Source organism: Portunus trituberculatus, chromosome 40, assembly GCF_017591435.1.
Source record: "Portunus trituberculatus isolate SZX2019 chromosome 40, ASM1759143v1, whole genome shotgun sequence".
NCBI classification, from domain to species: Eukaryota; Metazoa; Arthropoda; class Malacostraca; order Decapoda; family Portunidae; genus Portunus; species Portunus trituberculatus.
In genome coordinates, this window is record NC_059294.1 from 23,437,201 (window position 1) to 23,461,904 (window position 24,704).

At 41.6% G+C, this 24,704-nt stretch overlaps 1 protein-coding gene across 2 annotated transcripts in view; it reads right to left on the minus strand.

Annotated features, from left to right (window-relative positions):
- The window catches only part of LOC123515910 (transmembrane protein 211-like), a 50,710-nt gene extending 30,382 nt beyond the window's left edge, over positions 1–20,328 (minus strand). The window contains exon 1 of one of the 2 annotated variants that reach the window (XM_045274808.1): positions 20,197–20,328. The gene's annotated coding sequence lies outside the window, so the exon portion shown is untranslated. Of the gene's footprint in view, positions 1–19,998 lie in introns of both variants that reach the window. The other variant, XM_045274807.1, reaches the window with a different exon arrangement.
- Between the last annotated feature and the right edge of the window lie 4,376 nt (positions 20,329–24,704).

Genomic DNA, 24,704 nt, shown 5'->3' on the forward strand with positions numbered 1-24,704 from the left:
CACATGCACACAGGCACGCGCGCGCGCATACACACACACACACACACACACACACACACACACACACACACACACACACACACACACACATGGATAAAACTGTCCATTTCGATCTTTAAAATGTTCTTGAATTATAACATTTCAAATTCACTGTAAAAGGAAAATTGTAAAAGAATACAACATGATCGTGTTGTGACCTGTTCCCAGGATTAAAAATATCACTGAGTGGAGTGGAGTGAGTCTGCTCTTGAAGGGACGGACGGTCGTAATTACTGCATGGGTCAGGGGTGTGGGCGGTGCTCGTTGTGTAGATAACAAGAAATAGTGAACTTGTGTTGCGAGGCAGGCAGACAGGCGGTTTCTGTGTGTGTGTGTGTGTGTGTGTGTGTGTGTAATTCACCACGGTCGTCTGCTGGTCACCCAGCCAGTCTTTCCCATTACGGAGCGAGCTCAGAGCTCATAGACCGATCTTCGGGTAGGAATGAGACCACAACACACTCCACACACCGGGAAAGCGAGGCCACAACCCCTCGAGTTACATCCCGTACCTATTTACTGGTAGGTGAACAGGGGCCACACATTAAGAGGCTTGCCCATTTGCCTCGCCGCTTTCCGGGACTCGAACCCGGACCCTCTCGATTGTGAGTCGAGCGTGCTAACCACTACACTACGCGTGTGTGTGTGTGTAATTCACTGTTTGATCTGCTGCAGTCTCTGACGAGACAGCCAGACGTTACCCTACGGAACGAGCTCAGAGCTCATTATTTCCGATCTTCGGATAGGCCTGAGACCAGGCACACACCACACACCGGGACAACAAGGTCACAACTCGATTTACATCCCGTACCTACTCACTGCTAGGTGAACAGGGGCTACACGTGAAAGGAGACACACCCAAATATCTCCACCCGACCGGGGAATCGAACCCCAGTCCTCTGGCTTGTGAAGCCAGCGCTCTAACCACTGAGCTACCGGGCCGTGTGTGTGTGTGTGTGTGTGTGTGTGTGTGTGTGTGTGTGTGTGTGTGTGTGTGTGTGTGTGCTAGAGAAGCTCGACAGAATGTCCCGAAGTGCTGGAAACGAGAACGCTTTCTGCATCGCAAAACATCATAAAGGAAACTAACACGCCAGTAAAGGAAATCGACACGAATGAATCAATAGGAAGCACACGTGCATGTCACTTATATTAGCACTGCCAGTACCTTAAATATTTTCGCACCTGCCTGACTGCCACAACATCTTAACCGAGTCCTGAGGCAGCGATAATGGACCGGAAATTGGTGGCGTAAGTGACTGGCGCCAAATTTACGGTGACGGGAAAATGAAGTCGTTGGCGCCAAATTGAGGGTTTGCGTGTCGGTCCACTGGAGGAATGCTGACCGCGCCCCGCCCTGTGCATGCCCCGTTTCCACCACACATTTCCACTCTCACTTTTATTGCGCACCTTTCTTTATTACCTGGTCTTATTTATTCATTATCCGCGAACACGTGCGCTCTTTTAACACCCTCTAGAGGCAATTTGAGGAGATTCCCCCTTCAAGTGTCGCCTACCGCACTCCACCGAGGAATATCAGGTGTCAGGGAAACATTAAAGTGAATTTTCATTTTCCACGAGGACATGTTTATTATTTTTTTTTTTTTCGTTTTCTTTATATGTTTGATGCTTAGGTAAGTAGCACTGTAGATTAATTAATAGATTATTTCATGATTAAATACGTACGGGTGCAGTGATATGTAAAAAAGAAAATTAGAAAAATATAAAAATAGTAAACTTAAGATTCAGTCTGGCAAGCACACGCACACGCACACGCACACACACACACACACACACACACACACACACACACACTACATCACATTCAAGTACACATTAGACATGCTCACTTCAATTATTCAAAAAGAGAGAGAGAGAGAGAGAGAGAGAGAGAGAGAGAGAGAGACTGTTACAATCTTTTTTTTTTTTTCATAACGCGTGTGTGGCTTGTAAATGTCTTCATATCGGTATCTTCGCTGAGTAAAATGTGGGACACAATAAACTGGTAGACTACCAAGCTGACGACCAAGTCCTACATAGAGGCAATGAACGACAAATTAAGGTTAACGTTGTGACGGCGGTGGAATGTGATCCGTGAAAGTAAAGTGTGTCTGTGTGTGTGTGTGTGTGTGTGTGTGTGTGTGTGTTTCATGCACGTTCGAAAAGTAAATAATGGAAAAAGGATCAAACAAAAACGAAAAAGAAGAACAAATATAGTTAAAGGGGAAGTGAATTGGAAGAAAGAAGTTGTAGAAAGAAGTTTGGTGGAACTGGGTAAGAGAGAGAGAGAGAGAGAGAGAGAGAGAGAGAGAGAGAGAGAGAGAGAGAGAGAGAGAGAGAGAGAGAGAGAGAGAGAGAGAGAGAGAGTGTGTGTGTGTGTGTGTGTGTGTGTGTGTGTGTGTGTGTGTGTGTGTGTGTGTGTGTGTGTGTGTGTGTGTGTGTGTGCTCCCTATGAGGCAGCCATTTAAAGTCAAGGAAACTACTCGTATTTGTGTCACAGCAACTCGTTACATCCTAAACAATTGACAGCGAAGTAAAGACAAAAGTGCAATTTGGACTTTGAAAACATTTGCAATCGAAAAGAAACTACACTGAAGATAAATGGAGTGTAAAGCAAACAGGATGAAAGTTAAACAAAGTCACAACATTGGACTGCTAAAAGACGGATCTCAAGAGAAAAAATAAAAATAAGAAAAAAGAGGAAAGCAAAAACATGAAATACTAAGAATGATGCTCATGAAGACAAAAAAGCTCAAAAAAAAAAACAGACCAGTCATCCTTCATCCATAAAATCTAGTATAGAATTAATTTTAGTTCCTACGTAGCTCCTTTCACTCACAGCCACCACTACCAAAGACAACATATATAAAGGAGCATCAGGAAAAAAGGTGATGCGTAGTAATAACAGCGAGACAAAGCCAAGAGTGTGGGAGGGATGGCACTAGAATCTGCTAACTTTGATGAGACAATTCTGTTAAGACTAAGAGGAAAAATAAAGGTTCCGTCCGTCTATGTCATTACCCTGAGACGGGGTTCGATATTGGGTTGTCTGCGTTATGTGTGATGGTAGGTGTTAGTGTGGGTGGGTAGGTAGGCGGGTGGGGGGGTGTGAGGTGCATCTCTAGGCCCAAATCACACCATAACACGCAAAGAAGGAAGCTGTGTCTGCGAGACGTGATGAAATGATGAGCTTGACGACGCGGGTAAAGGAAGTATGTCAGTAGGAGGAAGAGGTGCACTTGTTACTACCACGACGAAGGACAGGCTCGGTCATAGTGAAGGGAATACTCTGAGCTGAGAGTATGTGAACCACCCTACTAACAATGAACTTGGGAACAAAGTAATGGCTTTCTCAGCTACAAAGTCCTTAATTTCGATATTCTATATTATCAGACGACACTGTTAACAAACTTATCGTTTTCTATCTTTATTATTGTTGGTTTAGAATTCGTCTAATCTGTTGTTGCTATCCTTGCAAAATGTAATGAAAGGGGAAAGTCAAAATAGTTGTGATATTTATTAGCAGCAGCAACAACAACATTGCCAGGATTGATTAAAGACATGAAAGACCTTTGTGCCTGAGAAAGTCATTACTTTGCTATCTAATTCTTAGTATCGTGGTTCACTTACGCACAACTCAAAGCATTTCCTGCAATATGACCCAGTCTCTCCCTCGACGTGTAAGTACATGCGTCTCTCCTGCTTAGTGACATACTTCCAATCACCATTTCAAGAAGAAAAAAAGATGATGATGATGATGATGATGATGACAAAGAAGAAGCAGTGGTAGTATCTTCAGCCACCGCCAACGCCACTTCTATCACTACCACCACCACCGTCACAGTCAGCACCAGCACCACCGCGGCTTGGCTCCGGGACGCGCTCCATTACCCTCGCCGCCTCCCGCGTCCCCACCCTGGCGTGTCATCGCCTCCTCCTCCTCCTCCCTCTTCCCTTCCCCTCCTCTCGTCCCCGCTTCTCGCTACATTACTTAGCATCAGCATCGTCTGGCAATCCCATTAGCTTAATCCCTTCCGTCCATGGTCCATTTCTAAGCTTAAATGTTCCGCCCCGAGACAGTATCTCTTGTGTCACGAGTCCGTCTATGATCAAAAGACAGGAAATCTAGTTTTTTCCTTCCCTTTTTACGTAAGTAGTACAGCGGGCCCTGCCAGTCTTTCGGCCCACTGGTTGTACCAAACATTTTGAATTTGAGTTTCACGGTGAATTACGATTAATTTTCCGGATGGTTTCGTCGACTCACCGACGGCCCGTTCTGTGAGATTTTCCCAGACCACCGCCTGTTGTTGTACTTTTCTGGAATCGGCAGGTGCTCTTTCCACCTTTATGGGGAGCTGTGTTATCCTGACCGGGTCGTCTGTTGCCGCAGCGCTACCGATACTCGGCCAGTTACTCCCAGCATCGCCAGAGCTCTCACCCTTTAGCATTACCATTTCTTTCCCTAAGCCTCTCGCATTTGTTTGGAACAATGACCCCGCTGTTTCTACATAAATCTACCATTTCTGTGGTGTTCTTTATACAGTTTACGACGTTGCACTCTTCTTTTGATCCTTTTCTTTACTCTTTTCTCTCTTTTATCTTCTACATCAATTTTATTTTCTCTTTAAAGAGCTTCTTTTTCTTTTCTTCTTTTATTTCGTTTCTCCCACATCCAATTTTCCATTCCGTTTCTTGGCCTTTGTTATTCTCTTTCTCCTAATCTTCCCAAATTAGAATCATGCCCTAGAGAAAAGTCTTTTACCGTTTAAACACGGCGACCGATAAAAGCATTCATCACTGGCTGAACCCGCGTGCAATGAAACCATGAAGGCGTTATCGCATCACCGCGAGGGAGGTGGTGAAGGATGGGCGGTGAGCCGAGGATGGTGAGGACTGTGACAGAAATATATTGATAATAGAGAAGGAGAGTGATTATGGCGAAAATTATGGAGATAGAGGGATTGTATGCCTAAACAAAATTAAGCCTTGTGATGAAGGAAAAGTGGTGATGGTGATGAGGGAAGTACGCAAAAGAAGTGTAATGGGAATAATGAGAGAGAAACATGCACAAAGAAGGTGGTGAATCATGAGAAAACTACAGACAGCGCAAGTCATACAACAGCAGAGTGGTGATGTGGGAGGGGCGGTATGGAAAAAAGGAAGTGAAGGAGGGAGTCTCGGAACCATCTACAGGACAATTTGCCTTAACAACATCAGTAGTAGCGGCCATATCGTAAACAACATTACCACTGTCCCTCACACAAGCCAATACAATTCTCCGTCTACTTCCACAAGCTTGGTCTAGGCCGTTTCCTTAATCCTCGAATCAGCCGACGTATTACAACCATTCGTCGTTGTCGCTGGCCTGAGATATTAATTTCCGAGTAGAGTTCCGGAGTGGGATGAGGCTTGTCCGCAGGTCGCGTCACAAAGGGCGGCTCAGGGCCCGACCGGGCGCCCCTCTGCTACACTTTGTCAGCTGAGCGGGGCGTGAGCCAGTTTCACCTCACAATTATTGCGATTTGGAAACAGACTTTTACTTTATCAGACAATAACAGAGAAACCAAATACCTTGAAAGAAAAGTCTACCACCTAAAGATGTAGAAAAACTAAACTGGAATACAGTGTACAAAATAGCACGTTTGAAATTCACAGCACTACTTTACATCCGAGCAAGGCAGGGAGGAGAGAAGCCAGGCGTGGGGAGGACGAACAGCGAGGCAGGGAACCGGAGCGCCTATCACACCTTCCAATATTGTATCTGGGTTTGATTGAAGTGTCCGTTATTCTGATTACATACCTTACTAGAATCTTTATCTTTTCAAAAAAACTCAAACCTGTTAAATACCATAAATAATCCGCTGACATACACACGACAAATAACTTTCCTCCGATGAACTCCAAACCATTTCAGCACAGAACGACTGGCTGAACGCTCCACTTTTTCCAGGACATGACTCGATTCACGGGGTCTTGCACTGGTGGTCTTGCTCACGGCCTTGCCTCTGGTTCTCTCGCCCTCGCACCCTCCTGTTGATGTGCAGCGATGCTTCACCGCCGTTTGAGGCATCACGCGCAGGGGAAGGACTGCCGCTAACACAAAGCTTCCTCTCCCTCTGCAGGTTGTCTATTTTTGTGATGTCTCTTAGTTTTACTTATTTCACGACTCTCACGCACGGCGTGAAGTCAGTACCTGCCCGTCATCCATGGGAGAATAACTCTCTCTCTCTCTCTCTCTCTCTCTCTCTCTCTGTCTGTGTGTGTGTGTGTGTGTGTGTGTGTGTGTGTGTGTGTGTGTGTGTGTGTGTGATGTCAATTCAAGTCATGTGTTTTTAATCTTCAGAATTATTTTTGCCGTGTTTGCTGCGTAGCAAACCTTTTAAATCTACTTCCTTGCCTGTCAGTTATTCGAAAAGTGTATACCAACACATTATGCACGAAAACAAAACAATTATGTTCTGTTGCATGCTTGCAGAAAGACAGATAGACAGACAGGTGCACACACACACACACACACACACACACACACACAGTAATAGCAGTCCGCGCCCTAACGTGAACCGTCGGGGCCAGACGGAGAAGGACCTCAAAGTGTTATTGCTTTGCTAACGACAGCGCTCCAGCCTCCCCGCACCGGCCCGTGTTATCTGTCCGGCCTCCAGACCCGAGGAGAGTTGGAGCGCCGCACGCATTTACATGATAACAGCTGGCGATAGCAGCCGCTGCGGGAAGCTGCCAAAATTTGTCTCTCACTAAGAAAGGCCGTGTATTTTCGCTACTTATTCCGGTGTGTGGAAGGAATGGAGGACTGCTGTTGTGAAGACAATACAGGAGCGGTTAAATGATCGCCTTTGTTGTTGAGCGTTGTGCGAAGCGGATGTAACACGTGAAAGAGTTCTTCACATAGACACGAAAATGTGATGATCACGCTCGTAATTCTTGTATCATTTGTTTCGTAATTTGAAATAAAGGAAATTCATTTTTGTAATAGTTATATTTTTTCAAATATTGTAGTTTCTGAAATTCTCAAATTTGAAGTTGATTGACATGAGCCTTAAGATATGATCACATAAGTAAAAGTATGAATAGTGCCATGTTTATGCTTGAGAAATAGATAACCAACACACTGACTGATCTTAATAATTATTGGCGATAAAATCCAAGAAATTATTCTTAGGAAAAGTGATTGATACATTAATGGATTAGATTATTTTTAAACAAGAAGTTTTTTGAGACGCACCATTAAGTTGGTATAAACCTCACGTACCAATTTGAAGATTGAAAGATATTTCTTGGTGTCTGCAACGTAAAAATACTCATCCCAACACATCACATCCCACAAGATCGTTTCCTTACTCCATTGAAAACATTTCTTTCTTTTCTGCTTTTCACTTTTTAATTTTCTATAATACGCTGCATCCTTTACATTCCCCAAGAAATACCATGTTCTCTGTATTATTCATCCATGCATCTGGTATGAAAGCAGAGGGAGAATAGGCAAGCAGAGTGATGCATGGCGGTAGTTTGTTGGCAGTCATGGTGATATTAAAGCCTGCGTGTGGGGAGAGAGAGAGAGAGAGAGAGAGAGAGAGAGAGACAGAGAGACAGACAGACGAGAGAGAGAGAGAGAGAGAGAGAGAGAGAGAGAGAGACGTAGTAACAACATTTGTACTGCACTTACTCGTACCTTTCTCTTCAACATTTTTCTCTTTCTAGGAGCACTCTTTGACACATTCCCTGAGTATTTCTCTCTCTCTCTCTCTCTCTCTCTCTCTCTCTCTCTCTCTCTCTCTCTCACACACCTCCTCGATACCCTTCCATATATTATTTTTTCAATCTTTTTACTTCCAAAGAACCTCACTTTTCCTTCAGCTCGCCCGAGAAGGAAAGGCAGTGACATTCTTTACCCCTCCACCCTCTCTCTCTCTCTCTCTCTCTCTCTCTCTCTCTCTCTCTCTCTCTCTCTCTCTACCGCGGCGTGTGAGTGATGTGCTGGCGGAGTGATGGAGCGGTGCACGGCGGCGGGAGTTGGCGGCACTTCGAAGTGTCATTCCGGGAGGACGTTAATCTATCCCTTGGGACGACGAATGTTCATGCTGCTGCTGCTGATGATGATGATGATGATGACTATGATAATGACTTTGATGATGGTGGTAGTGGTGGTGGTGGATTATGATGGTGGTGAAAATAATGATAGTGATGGTGGTGAATGTGATGATGATTGATGGTGGTGGTGATAGTGATAATGTCTATGATGGTGGTGGTGGTGGTGGTGGTGGTGGTGGTGGTGGTGGTGGTGGTGGTGATGATGAGAATGATGGTGGTGGTGATAATGAAGATGTACTTTTTTTAGTATACATCATTCTACTAATCTTTGTGTCTGTCTGTCTGTCTTTCTGTCTTGTATCTATCTATGTATATATCTATTTGTCTAAAAAACATATATACCTATCTATATCTATCAATCTTCCTTTTATCTATCGATTTGGCAAGTAATATCTCCATCAATTTGTTTATCCACCTATTTTACATTCCTTTATCTATCTATCTATTAATCCACCTAAAGAGAGAGAGAGAGAGAGAGAGAGAGAGAGAGAGAGAGAGAGAGAGAGAGAGAGAGAGAGAGAGAGATTGTTAGTATACATTTCTATAGGTCTGTGCATATTTTCCCATTTTTTTAAAGTCATGCAAAACACGAATCTGTCCTGGTGAGGTAAGAGTTGATTACTGGCCACATGGTTGGTCCAAATTCAAATCTGCAGATCAGAAATGTAAAACTGATATTTTTGTGTGCGTCTGTGTTTTGCGTTTTTTGTTTGGAATTCGTTTTTTTTTTTTCCTTGAACATTTTTTTTTCAGAAATTTCTTTCTAAAAAGAAGCATTTTGTGTTTTTTGTGTGTGTGTGTGTGTGTGTGTGTGTGTGTGTGTGTGTGTGGATTACTATTTCAGTCGTTTCGTACTTCCTCGGTTAGCTCTTTCTGTAAATAAACATCACCAGACAAACAAATGTCCCCTTTACCTGTCTGACATTCATACACACACACACACACACACACACACACACACACACACACACACACACACACACACACACACACACACATAAATACACATCGTCCACAAACTGGTTCTACCTATTCATTAAGATAAAAGAATAAAATCAAGACGAGAACGTTACATTTGCATTCCTTTGTAGTGCTATACATGACCGTAACGTTCAGTTAAAGAGGGAACAGGTAAAATGCATGAAAGAGACAGCGGTCATTCCAAATTTCATAGGGTTGACTTTGGTTTGAGTGTTGCTGCATGGAAGTGGATTTGGTGCACAATGATTTTTCTTTTGTAACGATCTACTGAATGTAGGTAAAAATCCGATATCTTTTTTATATTTTCTTTCTTTTTTTTTTTTTTATCAAAAGAAGAGTCTGTCCTAACGCTTGTCACGGCGGCGCTGCAGGGAAGCCTGGTGCTGCTGCGTCGTCCTTTGTCGCTGTCTCGTGCTGAGGCTCCTTTTCTTTCTTTCTTTCTTTCTTTTTCTATTTCTTTTTCTTTCTTTTTTTTAGCAAAAAATATAGTTTCGGAACATTTCTAGTTTGTTATTTCTGTATCCTTAAAAATACTCTGCCTGACAATAATTTTTATTTTGGAAAGGCATAGTCTGCAACACAACACTTTATAAGGTGCAGGAATCGAAAAGAAAGTATTTTGTTTTTGGTTTCAAGAGGAAAGAGTTATGAGAGGAGTCAAAATAAAATTGTAACAATAATGATCACGAACACCGATGAATATGTAAACTTTTTTTTTATTCTGCAGCTTGCTAAAAGTCATCAATTACTGTTTTTCTATATATATATATATATATATATATATATATATATATATATATATATATATATATATATATATATATATATATATATATATATATATATATATATATATATATATATAGGCGAAATAAGGGGATTAATAACGAAGCTGATGACAACATGCACAGACAATGTAACCACAATTTTTCATAAACTGGAAAGAAAAACAAGAATGATCACAAAGAAAAACTGGTCCTGATTGAAAAGAAGAGTGTGGAGGTGCTACGTGGTGACGCTATCCCTCAATTTGTTGACACTGAGACTCGCCAACACGGTTACGCGAGAGTTGAGGAAAGTTTGCGAGATTTGGCGAAGGTAAAAGGGTCGTGGAGCGCGAGGCCGCCAGTAATGAGTGTTGGAAGGGAGACGGCGCGGCACCCACCGCCAGGGAGGTCGATTCTGAGCCATGTTGACCCTAACGAAGAGAGAGAGAGAGAGAGAGAGAGAGAGAGAGAGAGAGAGAGAGAGAGAATGAACAACTCATGCAATTAACAGGATCTCGAAGAAGACTGACAGGGGAAACCTTTCTGATTATCCTCCGAAAGCGAGTGAGTAAAGTTAGGCATTTCTTTAACCGGAAGTATCAGTAACGCAACGGACTACTTGTTGTTGGCTTGTTTGCTGCTCTTAATTGCTCCTCTTGTTGCCGTTAGTGTTGTGGTGATGATGGGAGTGTGGAATGGGACAGTAGTGATGATGCGGGTGATGGTGGTGTTGATAGTGGTGGTGTTGGTGGTAGCTTACCCTTTTCCATGTATGTGTCTATTTCTTTTTGGCAGTTTATGATTTTTAATCACTAATAAGCATCGGCATAGAGTAATGGCAGAGGAGATGAATATTCGGGACGCCAAAACGAGAGAGAGAGAGAGAGAGAGAGAGAGAGAGAGAGAGAGAAAAGTGTGTGGAGGTAAGAAAGTAAGGAGCCCTGGAGGAGGAAATTAATGACGAAACTGGGGAGAGAAACGAGTGAGTCGGACCACTGGGAGAGTTGAAGAGGATGGATGGGCGTGAGCGATGGGTGAAGGTATGGCAGGAGGTGGTGAGAGTGATGAGAGCGCCTGAGTGATGCATGTGAGTGAGCGATGTTATGACACTGAGGAAAGAAAATGTGATATGTTGTAGATGGGGTGAAGGAAATAATGGTATATATGAAATCAAACGGAAGGGAAGACATAATGTATTGAATGAAGCGGGAATGGATGGAGAATAAGACGACAATAAAATATTACCTCTAACAAATCACCTGCCGGCAAACAAAAAGGAAAGAAACAGAGCTCAACATCTCAAGAACGTCACGAAAGACTTACTGGTTGCAAGACTGAGCAATAAGAGAGGCATGTGTGTGCCAGCAAGTCCTGAGACGTCACACAAACTGGGTTAACTGGGTCACGTTGTGGAACTTGAAGAGTTTTCCATTATTCTACATCATCTTATGCTATTCTGCTAAATATATTGTCAAACTTGATATTTCATCATACAATTATTACGATTATCCTTTTGTAGTAAATTACATCTAAATGATACTTAATTTCTAAAAAAAAAAAAAAAATGCTCTGACTTTCGTTTCTACACTAGGGAGCGTTTTAGACCTGATGGCTTCATGCAACGTTTTTTTTTTATGTTCATATATTTTCATATTTATCTTAAAGTACAGACCATTAGATATATTTCACATTATTGATATAGGTCTAAGTAAAATTGAAATTTGATAATGCTGCTTCTTCCCGTAAATATATACACCTGTACAGCTCAGATGCTGATGTAAATAGAGACCAGTACAGTACGTACACATGAAGGTCGATAAAGGTCCACCGTTGTTTCGCTATAAAGAGTTCAATTACTTCCATCGTAACAATTTCATGTTGCTTTCCATAGAAATGCACAATTTGCTTGCCATAAACAATGCCATTTCTTCCGTCATAACCGTTCCAGCGTGCTCACCATACACACATGGAGCCGTGAAACAGTAAGACTCTAAGAGCTACTGTACAGCGCCCCATCATGTGAACCACTAAACACGTACATCAAATTTAGTCTTCGGAATTCACTGCTCAGTTTTAAAGTTCATAAAATCCTGAACAAATTACTTCTACTGCCTATGAGGTGAAGGCATTCCGGGAATGCTGCAACACAGATGTAATCTTTCACGGGTGTACCGTGGAATGTTCTGTTCCGATTCTTCGATAAGGTTGCTTTCGACGACATTTTCATCATACCTTCTCTTATTCTTTTTCTGTTCCTCGGCGTCCACTACTGTGCATCCATCCGTATTAACACATTCATCCTCTTTACTTGGCAAAAGCATATTTGCAGATTTTTCTTTCCCTTGATCATGCAAATTTGCAACCCTCAACATTTAACACACACGAAACTATTCCAGAGCATTTCGTAACATTTTGTATGGCTGGCACACACATTGCAGAATATTCGCTTCCATTGACCTCACTCGATTTTTCATTCATTTCGAGCGCCATACAATGAAACTATATCAGTATATTTACATTTTTTTTTTCAGTCGATTGATTCACTATCTGTCTTCCTCTCTGTCCGTATACTTGTCTAGATCTATATATACAAAATTAGATAGATAAATAGATGGATACATATGTAGATATATATATATATATATATATATATATATATATATATATATATATATATATATATATATATATATATATATATATATATATATATATATATAAAGATTAGTAGATAGATTAATAGATAGATAAATAGATAGATAGATAGATAGATAGATAGATAGATATATAAAGAGATGGATGGATGGCTAAATAGATAGATAGATAGATAGACATATAGATAAATAACTAGACAGATCAAAAGATAGGTGATAGACAGGAATAAATAAATTCGTCGATCGATTGCGAAATGTAAACGATAAATAAACAAACGGATAGAAAGAAAGCTAGTGAGTGACTGACTAAATGGCCATGTTAAAAGTATACATGCAAACAGACAGACACACATAAAAATAAGTAATTGAGAACTATCCAATATTTCCTGAATCACCAGTTTTTTTTTTTTTTACTGCGCCATAACATTTTTCCAGTTTATTCTCTCTCTCTCTCTCTCTCTCTCTCTCTCTCTCTCTCGCTTTTTATTCCCTGTCTCATTTCTCTTCCATCTCCGAAAAAGTCTTCTCCCATTTCCTAGCCTTCTTTCTTCTCCCTTTCCTCCCTCTCACACTCTTCTCCCAAGAGTCGAAAAACTTGGCTCCTCCAGCACCCACAATTCGGCCTTTTCTCTCCCCGTCTCACCCATTCCCACTACTAAACTCTCACCTTCCCCCTCCACCTCTCTCTCTCTCTCTCTCTCTCTCTCTCTCTCTCTCTCTCTCTCTCTCTTACCGTCTCATTCGAATCTCGCTGGAAGACAAAAAGGGTTCGATTCTCCGCTGTTCATTTACACGGAGCCTATACACGAACCTTTGCATAGTCTACAGAAAAAATACGTCCCAGCACTTCAATCCACAACCAGCCGATCGTCTCATTGGCTGAGGTAACAGTGAAGGAAGAGGTGCAGGTGCTGTCACATCAGTCAAGGCGGACACGAGGCGGTCTCCTGGGTGTCGCCTGCCGCATCACATTTTGCTTGCTGGATAAAGGAGGTCGTTAGATGTGTGTGTGTGTGTGTGTGTGTGTGTGTGTGTGTGTGTGTGTGTGTGTGTGTGTGTGTGAGAGAGAGAGAGAGAGAGAGTGTGTGTGTGTGTGTGTGTGTGTGTGTGTGTGTGTGTGTGTGTGTGTGTGTGTGTGTGTGTGTGGGTAGGGATGGACGACTATAATGTACGTATATGCTAGTGTAGGTTGTGGGGATGTGTGTGTGTGTGTGTGTAATTCACTGTTTGATCTGCTGCAGTCTCTGACGAGACAGCCAGACGTTACCCTACGGAACGAGCTCAGAGCTCATTGTTTCCGATCTTCGGATAGGCCTGAGACCAGGCACACACCACACACCGGGACAACAAGGTCACAACTCCTCGATTTACATCCCGTACCTACTCACTGCTAGGTGAACAGGGGCTACACGTGAAAGGAGACACACCCAAATATCTCCACCAGGCCGGGGAATCGAACCCCGGTCATCTGGCTTGTGAAGCCAGCGCTCTAACCACTGAGCTACCGGGCCATTTGTGTGTGTGTGTGTGTGTGTGTGTGTGTGTGTGTGTGTGTGTGTGTGTGTGTGTGTGTGTGTGTGTAATTCACCTCGGTCGTCTGCTGGTCACCCAGCCAGTCTTCCCCATTACGGAGCAAGCTCAGAGCTCATAGACCGATCTTCGGGTAGGACAGACCACAACACACTCCATGCACCGGGAAAGCGATGCCACAACCCCTCGAGTTACATCCCGTACCTATTTACTGCTAGGTGAACAGGGGCCACACATTAAGAGGCTTGCCCATTTGTGTGTGTGTGTGTGTGTGTGTGTGTGTGTGTGTGTGTGTGTGTGTGTGTGTGTGTGTGTGTGTGTGTGTGTGTGTATCCTCGCGCACTCGCCAGTTACAGCATTTTCATTCAAAAATTGTTTAGCAGGGAGACATATCCATTGCAGATAAGAATTCTCTGTAGCGTTTATGAATTCAAATGTCTGTTGTTACATTCAAGCTCCTATTGATATCTGTAACAATTTAGTAGTTTTAGCGATCTCCACGTCCATTTTACGTTCCCTTCCACACCCACTTATACCACTCTTCTATATCTGGTGATCCCACGCAACACACTAACATAACCAATATCAATAACACACCAATAAAGGAATATTGTGGCGCTGTCATTTACAGGATGGAACGTATCGTGCCTAAGGTTAATACTGATATAAAAGGAAACGTGTTCATAGATATACATATTTAGTATTAAAGAAAAAAATATACCAGAGGTGAACTTCTTCTCTGATGTGACCTCGACCCTAACTTGACCTCATAACAGGATCAATCAGTGGCTGACGTGAAGAGCAGAGGACCCTGAAGAAATCTTAGGTCTCTCTCTCTCTCTCTCTCTCTCTCTCTCTCTCTCTCTCTCTCTCTCTCTCTCTCTCTCTCTAATGACTGTCTTCAATCTCACAGAATCTCCTGAAATGTTATGTCCTTTGCTATCTTTTGCCTCCATTTTCACTGATACTGCTCTTCTGAACTTCCGCAATGCATGCATAACCCAAGCTCTCGGCACATGACCTCCTTATCACTCTTATCCCTGGCTATTTTTGTCTCACTAGGGACAGGGTTATCAGGCATTTCCACTCCTTCATTCTCTTTACTAATTACTCCCAGGTATGTCTGTTCTTTCTTTTATTTCTACTAAAACAAGGACGCTTTCAAAAGATGGAGTAAGAAATTTGGGGGAGAGAGAGAGAGAGAGAGAGAGAGAGAGAGCACATCCTAACTCTTTCCTTTTGTGCATGTCCTTGGAGACTTCAGTGTTCACCACCAGCTTTGGCTTCACTATCCTGATACTGACCATCCTGATAAACTAGCCTAGACCAACTAGCGCAGTGGTTCCCAAACTTTTTTCTGTCATTTCCCCTTGCACCCAGTTCAACCATCCAGATTTCCCCCTTCATGTGTATGAGAGAAAGAGCAGTTAAAACACACAGACTATTTACTAATTTATTTTTCAAATGTACAAATATACTAATAACTTATAGTTACAGAGTAAAGTGGATAGAGAGCAGTTAGTAACAACTAAGCATAGCCATAGAGACTTAGAGAGCGGTTAGTAACAAATGAAAGGACTTTTTATTTGACTGAGATTTTTTTTAGTTAGTAGGTAGTGTACTTATTTATCCCCTGGTAGCTTCAAATTTCCCCCCAGAGGGAAATTTCCCCCAGTTTGGGAACCACTGAACTAGCGCAACATTCTTCTCGCATTCCTGACCATCTTGGAGATACACTCAACATTTCCTAACCTCTAACCCTTCTGCTTATGTTATTATTCTGTCTTCTCCATTGGACTTCTCCGATCACAATCTCCTATATTTATCTTACTTGTCTCTCCAATCCCTCCTCAGGATCTCTCAAAGCAGAAGTGCCTCATGTTTTGCCTCTACTTGTTGGGGTAGCCTGAGGAGGTATTAAGACGATTTGCTTTGGAGTGACTACTGCTTCTGTGTCAGAGACCCATCTCTGTACGCTGAGCGCATAACAGAGGTGATAGTGTCTGACATGGAGGAGTACATTCCTCACTCTTTCTCTCGACTTAAACTTTCCAAGCCTTGATTTAACACAGCAGGTTCTCGTGCTATACATAGTAGAGAGGTGGCCCACAAAAGATACTTGAGCCTTCCATCTCCTCAATCTCATGCGTTTTATATTTCTGCTGGAATAACAAAAAATGAGGAACCATAAACAAAAATATTAGTAAAGCTGCATAGCGAGCAACAGGGTAATATGGCAGGCGACAACTGACCTGGCCAGGAAGCCCTTAAAGCCTTGCTAACCCAGTTGGGACACAATTAAGGTGTAATGGCGCCGCGGGACGAACCACACGCTCTTCCTGTTATGGCTCACCGAGACACCAGCTCTCAACTTTCCAGGTTGGCGTCACATTCAATTATTGCAGTCCCTCCCTCCCATCCCCAACACGAGATTGGCAAATTTAGGAAAGGGTATATAAGTAAATGGTTGTGTGTGTGTGTGTGTGTGTGTGTGTGTGTGTGTGTGTGTGTGTATTTACCTACTTATGATATACAGGAAACGAGCCACTGTCTTATCTCTGTTCCTTTTTGCATCCAACGAATATCTAGAGAGTTGTCCTCAAACTAAATTGATGTCTATAAAAAAAAAAAAAATTGGAGTACATCATTACTCTCTTAACTCTACTGGTACTTTTTTCCAACGATTTATTATCCCTTTGCTCAGTGCTCCTCACGAACAAAAAAAAAAAAAAGTAAATACGAAATAAGCAAATATTGACAGTACAAATCACTTTCAACAACGATAATAATCAATATGAAGTAATACACACTACCAAGATGTATAATTCAAGAAAATGAAGCTCTTGTAAACTACTGGACAGTTTTATGGAAACATATTGTATTATTGCTAACAGATGCTAATTACGCACCATAACAACGTAATTGCTAATGATATAGTTAGTAAAGTGTAATTGCGTTTGACTACATTTGAATGTTGAGCAATTACATCACAATTAAAAACTACAGTTGATACAGAGAAACGGGGGAGGAGAGATGGGGGACACACACACACAGAGAGAGAGAGAGAGAGAGAGAGAGAGAGAGAGAGAGAGAGAGAGAGAGAGAGAGAGAGAGAGAGAGAGAGAGAGAGAGAGAGAGAGAGAGAGAGAGAGAGAGAGAGAGACAGACAGACAGACAGACAGACAGACAGACAGACAGACAGAGAGAGAGAGAGAGAGAGAGAGAGAGAGAGAGAGACAGACAGACAGACAGACAGACAGACAGACAGACAGACAGACAGACAGACAGACAGACAGACAGACAGACAGACAGACAGAGACAGACAGACAGACAGACAGAGACAGACAGACAGAGAGAGAGAGAGAGACAGACAGACAGACAGACAGACAGACAGACAGACAGACACAGACAGACAGACAGACAGACAGACAGACAGACAGACAGAGAGAGTCAGAGACAGAGAGAGAGAGAAAAAAAAGAAAATACTCTAAACGAGAGACGACGAAGACACTGAAAGACGGACACATAACACAAGCTAACTTCGGAAGAAATCTGAATCAATCCACGAAGACAAGCGAGAGAAAGACACGGAGACTGCCGGAGTGATAGAAGGAACGGTAATATAAAGAGTTACTATAATATATGTTCTCGGAGATGATGAAGTAAAGAACGAGAATATTGAAGCGCTAGGAAAGGTGTAGAGCAAAGACAAGGACGTGGACAACAGTAAGGAGAACGAGGTAGATGATGTCATGGAACAGCAAGAGAACAAGGAAAAGGCAAAAGATAAGGATATGGAGAAAGATAGAGATTGTAAATGATATGTCAAGGAGAAGTAGTGAGAGCAGCAGTAGGAGAGAAGAGATGGTAAGAAAATGTGAAGGAGGAAGTAGGTGAGATTGGAATAAAGAAGTAGGAAGAGGAGGAAGAAAAGAAGGGTGAAGAAGAGGAGCATAAGAAGGAGGAGGAGATAACAGACTTTGTTTATAGAAGGTTTGTGATAGAAATATGTATTCTACGAGCAATAAAAAGTAAGAGACGTTTAGGTAGTACTGGTAGAGGCTGTTCCCCATCCCCCATTCCCTCGGGTCATCTTTAAGAGGAAAAGAAAAAAAGGGAGGTATGGGGTTTTTTACAGGTATTACATAAAATTGTAAGTGTAACAGGCTATAGAGAGCATTGAATACAAACTTGTCATTTCATAAAGTAACACCCCAAAAAAACTTGTGCTACAAAAAACGGTAATAACTGTAGTTGCGGCTTTGAGTCTAATTACTTACTCAGTCTGTTCTTGAAAGGTGTAATTAGTATATACGGTCGACAGTGCTGGCGTACAAAGAATGACAGGCAAAGTGAGTGAAGGAGAGGAGAAACAGGAAAATAAGCCAGAGAAGATGAACGAGAAAAAAAAACTATATTATAATCAGAAGGAAACGAGAGATGCAAGAGGAATGAAAGGAGAATTAAACCAAGGAACAAATGACAAAGAAACTTAATTTTTGCTAAGTACGAATTACCCCGTATCTTCATCATCTAATCCAGTGAAGACAAACACACACACACACACACACACACACACACACACACACACACACACACACACAGACACAGAGAGAGAGAGAGAGAGAGAGAGAGAGAGAGATACACACAGACACACACACACACACACACACACACACACACACACACAGAGAGAGAGAGAGAGAGAGAGAGAGAGAGAGAGAGAGAGAGAGAGAGAGAGACAGACACACAGACAGACAGACAGACAGACAGACAGAGACAGAGACAGAGAGAGAGAGAGAGAGAGAGAGAGATAATAACACTCATAACAATTAGGCCATTAATGTTACTTGTTCTGTGGCACAATGAAAATTTGGCAGTTGTCATTTTGTCACTGCACGGAACATTTCAATACAATTACCGATGCAATTACGCTTTTCCCGATGCTGATAACGTTAACGCAACAATGTGGGACGCGTAATGCATGTCTCTGTGAAATTTGTGATGTATCATTGCAACAAGTACGTGGTAGTGTCTCTCTCTCTCTCTCTCTCTCTCTCTCTCTCTCTCGTGTGTGTGTGTGTCTGTGTGTGTTAATTATCACAATATAATCCTTAACATCATTTAGTGCGAAATTCTAGAGTGAAAACATTAATATCAATGAAGAAATCAAGAGGCAGTAATAATGAAGTGTTATGTCAAGTAGGTAAATTTGCAGTTTCAACCAGCCCCCTCTGACCTACTGGACACCCCAAGAAGGTAAACTAACCCAATATTATGTGAAATCTTAATCGGTGTAACCTCGCTTTCCTTGACCCCTCCATAAGGTAAAGTTACTCTTAATTTCCAGCAGCGTAAATTGAGACTAGAAATTCTTCAAGCAGTGTGATGTACACTCTGCGAAGAGCTATAGTAACGCCGAGGACCACTCTCAAAAGATAATCATATCACACAACCATCTGTTATATAGGTAAAATTATCCGTTTTCAGATATGAAATTGCAAATTACTTAACGACAAATACAATGAGTTGCGGCACCTAATCATGCACTGAATTCTGCGTTGTTGATGCGCAAGTTATTTTTTTCCATCTCTATACTAATGAATTGAAGAGTTGAACGTTATAAAAGTTTGGCATCATAAAGAAAACATCTTACAGGAGCCGAGGAAACAGGCTGAAGTGTTCCCCATCACATCTTTTCCTCCTCAGTTCATTCATCGCAATGTTTCAAACAATTTGGAAGAGTTAGCCCTGATTCCTGAATCGAAGCTATAGGGTGGAACCTGCAAAGATTCAAATTCAGCAGTTTTGACTTCATCGCCTCAGTGAATCAATCTGAGGTTTATGGGCTCCGTTTTCGTTATTTTCGGGCTCAACAATAAGATATTCAGAATAGAGAAGAATTATTACAACACGTCAGCACAAACCTGGATCACACAACGGGCGTTGGGGGAAACCACCAGCTGGCGTTCTCAGTAAACGGTCCAAGTAAAACTATTGTATAATACCGCGATGAGGCAACACCACTGTGGCTTTGTCCTGCCAGTCACTGCACAGATGAAGACGTTTCTGGGAGCACTGTAGTCAATGAAAAGATTGTTACATATAACAAGCTAAGGCCTTACGTGGAAAAAAGTGTTCCACGTGTGCGGGTGAGGGAGCAGCGCGCAGACAACCTCCCACTCACATAGTTGGAGAGACACTGGCCCAGGCCCACGCTGCCTGCTGCTGCGCCGCAGTGCCCCCGCTCAGCTCCCTCTCTCTTGTGGCACTCTGGGAGAGGTTGTAGGTGATGAGGGACTGACAATGCTGAATAAGGTGAGTCGATGGATCATCAACAATCCTTTGGTGCTTGTTTAACAATGAAAGCAAAACTATGAATCTGACATTTGTTTTATTTTGTTTTTTTTTCTGTAAGAGTGTAATTAACATAAAATTACACAACTTCGAGATAAAAAAAAAAAGCACTAAAATGCCAGTCCGTGTAGGAAAAGACATGGGTAGAACAGGAAACAGAAAATGTTCAAGTTCTTTGGCGGAAGATTTTTCTCTTTTTTTATGAATTCTTGGTTGACTGAGATGTAACTTGACTTGATGTGGTGCTGTTCACCATGTGGCAGGCGATGAACACTGTGGTTCTTACTGAAAAACAAAGCTCAGCGAAATGATGAAAGATTTGTGAAGACAGTGATAAATTTCCAGTATAAGTAGATACATACATGTGTATTACGATATGAATGAAACTATGCTGTTGTGGATTATTTCATTCAATCTAGCCCATTGCTGGTAGTAGTGCTGATGCTGGTGGTGGTGGCTAGCGTCAGTGGAAGCTGTGGCAACACTGACGGTGACAATGGCCTCCGTGGCAGTAGTGGCGGATGGATGTGGTAGGTAGTAATTATAGTAGTGAAAATAAGAGTAATCGTGATGATTGTTCCGCTTAGTGACAGTGAATGAAGATATAACTGTGGTGATGATGTAGCAATGGTGATGATGTGTGATGATAGTAGCAGTAGTGATGGTATTGTGTTGATGGCCATAGATGTGACAATAGTGACGTGTGATGCTGTACCAGGGATGATGCTGATTATTGTGGTAATGATACAACAACGTGGAAGTGATGAGGGTCGATGTAGTAGCAAAGGTGTGTGTGTGTGTGTGTGACGCAGATTACCAAATGGGTGAGGGGGAGCGTCAGTGTGGCTTGAAACATGATCGCCTTGTCAGTGTGCGGTGAGGAGGTGCTAGGAGGTCACACACACACACACACACACACACACACACACTCTCTCTCTCTCTCTCTCTCTCTCTCTCTCTCTCTCTCTCTCTCTCTGCCAAAATTGACTCTTACGTATATGAAAACAATATGCACAAACTTTTAACTTCACAAGAAAGCGAACCATTTTTTTTCGGATAATGAGCAATTTACATGATCTTCGCATTTGATAACGAGCCGGGGAATTGGACGTTATCTCGGGAAGCACGGAAAAAGAAAACGAAGAAGAAAAAAGAGAATACCATGGGAGAGGAGGTACGAGTGTTGACTGATAGCAAAAATAAAGATGAGGGAGATGGAAAGCTCGAGAGGCATGATATAAATGGAGGAGAAAGATGAAGAAAACGATCAAAGGAGACGCAGGAAGAAAAACGAGAAAGGAGCATACCAAAGTAAGAAAGGAAAAAAGAGGCAAAGAATCTCTAGAGATATGACGCATTGTTTCTTTACTCATTTGACGTAGAAATAAACAACATGGGATGTGGCTTCAATAATATCAAATTTCTTGCTAGGACCAAAGAGTGAAAGACCCGAACAAATGGAAATACAATGAGGGAAAAATTAATCTACGTAACAAGTGAACAGAAAGAGAGGCAAACCTTGTAAGTCAATATACTTCGAGGTAAGGATCCATATAGACTAATATCAAGATCATGAAGAAAGTTCACTTACGATAAAGTACTTCAGTTGAACATTATTGCTGAGAAGGAAGATACATAACAACATTTTCAAAAAGATTCAGAATGGCAACGAAAATAAAATGAAGTGATTGACTTTTTTTTCACTTTCTTTGTTCCAAAGTGCTTTCTTAATATGAAGCTAATGGTGGTGAAACGAAAATTATTTTTTAGTAAGTTCTATTACGATATAATGTGAGCAGTATGATTGCGGCTGAGAGTATCGCCTTGTAAGAAGTGCAACAAAAAATAATAGAGCGAATAGTGAATAAAAGGACCTGTGATGCACTGGGTCATCACATCAGGTAGGTAGTGTTGCTAACAAGGATTCACCTATTTGTAAAACACAAAGTACTGAAATCCTATTACAAAATGTTAATTAGTACCCAGAAAAATAGATGCATATATGAATTATACTGTCACTAGAAAATATAAAATCATGTTATTTGTCAGTGGTAATAACCATCGGTACATCAAATTCAGCGCTGATTTTATGATGTAATGATTCTTTAGTATATTATGGTCACAGCTGGGCAAAATGTAATTGATAGTCTCTAACTGCTGAAAAGGAGAGATGACTTATTATGAACGTATGGACTTTCCTTTATTTTATTTATCTTATTTTTCTTTATGTCCTGGCCTATAGCGCCTGTAGGTATTCTTGAAGAGTATGGGAAGCGCTGTTCAGCTTCCACCCATTAGTGGTGCAGACAACTCTATTTATAGTGGTACCCATATTAGGATCCATATCACCACCCAAGCGCATCTTTGGTGTAACCACCTAGAACCTGGGTATTATGGTGACATATAGGTAACTTTAAACCACTCGACAAATGGCATAGCTTCAAAGTGGTATGTAGTGGGATTCGAACCTACTCATGAACGTCTGCCCGATCCCACGCTCACCACCTTATTCACTACGCCACTGCCTCCCCTCACTGACCCTGGGTGTTAAGTTATTTTTGGGTTCTCCAATACATCGAGCCTTACTGCTTGAACACGTAAGTTCATGAATCACATTAGAGATGAGACCATTAGAGTGCCATCTTTCAGTTTTAAAAAGGGGCAATGGTAAAAGTATTCGTAAAAATAGAAATAAACTGAGTGTCAAGATGATGCTTTTATGAGTGTGATGGTGAGTCTTTTTTCTAACATTGTAGCTGAGGTAGTTTAGTGTATTTCGTACTTTTAGTTTGTATGCAATTGTGGAACGGATTGCTAAATTTGCGTTCTGGAAAACTGTGAATGGTGGTAATGATGTTTAAGGGAAATCTGTCGTTATGGAAAAATGTCCCTAAAAAGTTAACTTCGTGATCAAAAGTGAACCAATTTAAAGGTAGAGCGTTGCAACGATATAAGAGGGTTTGGATAGCATCTACCTCAAATAACCGATGAATCAAAAATAAATATCTAAGCTAATAAAGGTTGGTTACATAAAGCAGTTTGCCGCAAACCAACCTTCACTAGTTTAGGGATTGATTATCTATCTTTCATTCCTCGATTGTTTAGCGTCAGTTCATCCCTCCTTTTCAGCAGCTAGAAACCATTCACACGCACATGATTATTTTACGGATAAGGATTTCAATATATTACATGGAATTATCAACACACAAACGTCAAAAAAGTGGAAGCCATACATAGTGAACTTAACAAATCTGAATTCAATAACCATCGATCTACAACACATCTCTACTTACTTTAACCTCATCTCGAAGCTTTGATGCTCCGGAACCAAGACCAATTTCTTCCACATACATTCTCTGTCTCTCCACTCCTTACTCTTTCACCACAGATAGCATCACAGGTCGGTTTTCTTCACAGTTTACTTTGTTGCTTCTTTGCTCAGTGTTATTTTCGATTGTTGTTTCGTTGATTTGACATTGTTCTTATTTTTCCTTCATGTATTTTTTGTGCCCTCAAATTCTCTTCATTCACGTATGCTTTTTTTATTATATTTTCTTTTAATATTTTAGCATCTTATGTCTTTTTTAAGAATAAGTGAATAAACATAGGTAAGAGATCTCAGTGTATCCCTGCCATTAAGCATTGAATTACGTCTGTCATTGACTTTGCATGATGTTCGCGATATACATAATGACAACTCTCTTGTGGGCGTGTTTCAGATGGCCTGCCTTCCTCACTTACTTAATCTGTTCAGCTGATGAACGTTCACATGTTTTACATGTAAATCGGAATAACAATCGGCTACTTGTTGCTGTTTTCTATAATACGTATGGTACAATTAATTTCGTTCTTAATACTTCCAATATGACTAGTTTTACACCGGTAATATTAAATCGATACTGTCTTCCGTTCCACGTTTATCATTACGGTTTGAGGGTTGTCGATCTTATCAACTTTTCTTCTTAAAGTCCGGATATTGAAAGCGTGCGGGCGTACAACACCGGAGGGAGGCAGTGAATACATTACGTGCCAGGCGACAGACACGCCTGAGTCTCCGCTTAAGAAGAATAGACAAAGTTTTAAGAACAAAAGTTTTGATCTCTATAGTACATCAAATGGCTTACTATTAATATTAATTTTCACACACGCACATGAAGTAAAAGCTTGAAATGGAAGGAAGATGAATTATGAAATTCTCAGAGAGCACAACCGCAACTGCACACACAAACACACACACACACACACACACACACACACACACACACACACACACACA